At 47.1% G+C, this 3,355-nt stretch overlaps 1 non-coding gene across 1 annotated transcript; it reads left to right on the top strand.

The window, feature by feature from the left end:
• The first annotated feature begins 2,852 nt into the window (after positions 1-2,852).
• LOC133389899 (5S ribosomal RNA) lies at positions 2,853-2,971 on the top strand. Its single transcript, XR_009764206.1, has one exon. It is a non-coding gene; the product is annotated as a 5S ribosomal RNA (ribosomal RNA).
• The last annotated feature ends 384 nt before the right edge of the window (positions 2,972-3,355 follow it).

Genomic DNA, 3,355 nt, shown 5'->3' with positions numbered 1-3,355 from the left:
GAGTTGTGTGGGTCACGTAGCCCATCAGCTGAAGGTATGTTCCCAAAGTGTGTGTGGTGCTGCTATTATGTGATGATGTAATCACATGGCACTGAATGCGATAGGCTGGCTAATCGGTTCCATTTCCAGGGCTCCCTTCTTCAAAAAGCTCTGCAAAGGCTGTTCTACCCAGACAGAAAATGAGTGGAGCCCCCAGCAATTAAGCAGCATTCACCAGACAAATGGAATAAGAGCAGCTCTTTTCCTCTTTTCTTTCTCAGCCCCCGCCCCCCACTCTGGCATACGCCGCTCCTAAGGGTCTCCCTTATTAAAGCTGGCCTGTCCACTTTCTGGATCTTGTTTCTTCTGGTATCAGGATATCCTTGGTTCTGTTTCATTTCACTTTGTCTGGCCTTTGGCTGCATTTGGCTTCCTTCCTTTTGCCAAGGTCTCTTGCTCCACCTCAAACTCCAGGCTACAGTCCCTTTGCTGGTTCTCATTTCATCCTTACGCGTGCTTGCTTCCTTCCCTCCTTCCAATAAAAGGTCTCAGTTAAAAGCATGACTTTTAACACTACAGGTTCCTTCCTAGCACAGAAGGCTTTCTCTGTCCACTTCCTTTGCCTGGTTTGTTTGGCTGTTAAGCAGGGGTGTAGTTGTGTCTTAGACCCCATATGTTTATGGTAGCAGGGTCCCAGCAGGGTATCTATGTCTCTACAAGCCAATCAGCACGAAAGGGGAGCATGTTAGCCACTGAGAAGATTCTTCTGAGAAGGCTTTTTTCAGTAATTAACACTCTCTCCTTTCATGCTTACCGGCTCCTAGGGACCTCTGTTGTTGTGGGAGAAGGCATTAACAAGGATTTCATTCTCAACCCCACAGCAACAAAGGACGCATGGATGTGACTATCATGAATGGGCCCTGCACTTGCCACTACTGCTGCTAAGTGCAAGCCTGAGAGACGAAGGCTGTGAATACACTAGTCACCAGAACAAAGTGTTTCCATCAGCCACACCTGGAGGGGGAACACGTTGATCTGACAATCAGTTGCGAAATCTCTTTGAAGCTAAATTTGAAAAAAATACACTCAAGCTTCTCCCACCAGGTTTTACAATGACTAGTGTCGCGTGCTCCTGTTTGCAGAAGAGAGAGGTGGAGACGCACGGGAACTGGCAGAACAGGGAGTGGGTTTCTACCCAGAGTCCTCTCAGTTCTGTGATGTTTGGGCTCTCCCTCAACCACATAATGAGACTGACACTGGCCACATCTGCACCATATGTTTAAAGTACCACTGTAGCAGTCATGACTTCCCTCAAAGAATCCTGGTAACTGTAGTCTGTTAAGGATGCTGAGAGTTGTTAGGAGGACTCTTACTCCCCTCACAAAGCTACAATTCCCAGAGTGGTATAACCTTCAGTCCTCAGGGGACCTCTAGGAATTGTACTTCCCAACAATTCTAACATAGTGCTTTAAATGTAAAGTGTGGATGTAGCCACCGTCTCTGTTCTTTGCCTGACTGGTTTTTCTTCACAGGGGGCACCAAATGCCTTACCCTGCCAAAGTGAGGATACACCTTCCTCCTTGTTCAGAACGATCTCCAAATAATCTGGGCTTCTAAAGACCTATTCAGGTGTTATTTCCATGTTCAAATAACTCGTGGAGGAAGGAGTGGTGCTGTGCTTGCTAGCAAAAAACCCCAGTGCCACCACGTGAGCCAGCTCTACCAGCAACCATCTTGAGTTTAGCAGGAAGGTCTGAAGGGGGATTCTTCATGTGTTCAGATGACCACGCTGAGAAGCCTCCTTGTGGTTGGGAACTCAGATTGAGGAGGATTCTCGGTCATGAATAGGCTGCTAAGTGCATTCAGACAAAAATGTGGAGGATCTTCTTTCAGATCTTCCAGCCCAATGTGGAAAGGTCAGGGTGGAGCTGTACATTCGGGGTGAGGTCAGTGTGCACAGCATCAGGACTGGGGGGCCAAATGCATCCCTCTAGCCTTGGGGACTCTTCTCCAGGCCACTCCCCTCAACAGCCCTGAAGGCTGTTTATGCCTAGCTGGAATGAGCCCTGCAGCTGTGGTGTTGCCGTTTGGAGGATGGAGAGATGAGTGTGTGTAGAAATCTCTGGATTTTATGAATGGCTGGAAGGGAGCCTCCATATAATACTTTCCTCATATTTACTCGTAGTATAGATTTTACCCCATGGAACATTAAAATTCTATGTTTATATAGTTTATAATAGAATGTTTTACCTTAACTCTGCTCTATCCATGACTACTAGCGGTGGGGGCTATGTTCTACCTCCACTGTCAGAGACAGCATGCCACTGTATTAAACCAGTGCTGGGAATCACATGGGGAGAGTGCTGTTGTGCTCATGTCCTGCCTGTGGGCTTCCCATAGGCATCTGCTTGCCCACTGTGAGAACAGGATATTGGACTAGATGGGCTGCCAGCCTGAGCCAATCCTTTACTGCTCTTTATTTTCTTATGAATATGTTACACCTATTCTGCAATGCCTGCAGCGCTTGCCAGCTATTGCCAGAGACAATCCAAAGTGCTGGTGATCACTCTCAAGCCGCAAATCAAAGGTGAGCAGACTTGAGGTCTGCAGAACCTACTTTGTTTTCTGCTAGAACCCTGAGATCCACCAACTAGAGCCATGTGCAAAATAGCGGCTCAGCTAGGTGGATGTAAAGGAAGAATTACGGTAATGGATGCCTCTGAGCATATGCACAGCCCAGGAATTTGTGATCATCAGCAAAACTCACAAGTCCTTTTGCACTGCCTGGTTTCTGCCCTTTTCCTCCAAGCATTCTTTTTCAGAAACACAATTTAGGAAAGGGAAAGCTTTTTAGTAGTTGCTATTGTTAAACAGCCTACAGCCATACTACCCTGAACACGCCCGATCTCGTCTGATCTTGGAAGCTAATCAGGGTCAGGCCTGGTTAGTACTTGGATGGGAGACCATCTGGGAATACCGGGTGCCGTAGGCTTAAAGGAAGGCAATGGTAAACCACCTCCAAATAATACCTCTTCCCATGAAAACCCTATGAATACATCCAAAAAAGATTCATAGGGTCACCCTAAGTCGTAATCGATTTGAAGGCATGTAACAACAACAAATTGTTAAACAATTGGGAGTCAGAATCCCTTGCTGATCTACTGCAAATCACTGAGAGGCCTACCAGTAGATCCCAGTCTGCCTTCTCCCCACCCCTATCTTAAGTGATTAGAATCCAGGTTAACAGGGGGTTACACCTCCTCCCATACCAACCTGCCTCCTCTCTAAGGTCAAGTGAAAGGGGATTTCTCTGTGCCCTATCTAGGATGGAGGCACAGTTGGCAATGACAAAAATCAGAGCCGTCTCAGGGGATGT

This window comes from Rhineura floridana, chromosome 7 (assembly GCF_030035675.1).
Source record: "Rhineura floridana isolate rRhiFlo1 chromosome 7, rRhiFlo1.hap2, whole genome shotgun sequence".
In the NCBI taxonomy this organism is placed as follows: Eukaryota; Metazoa; Chordata; class Lepidosauria; order Squamata; family Rhineuridae; genus Rhineura; species Rhineura floridana.
Note: the sequence above shows the minus strand (reverse complement) of the source record. Positions and strands in the feature narration are given on the sequence as shown.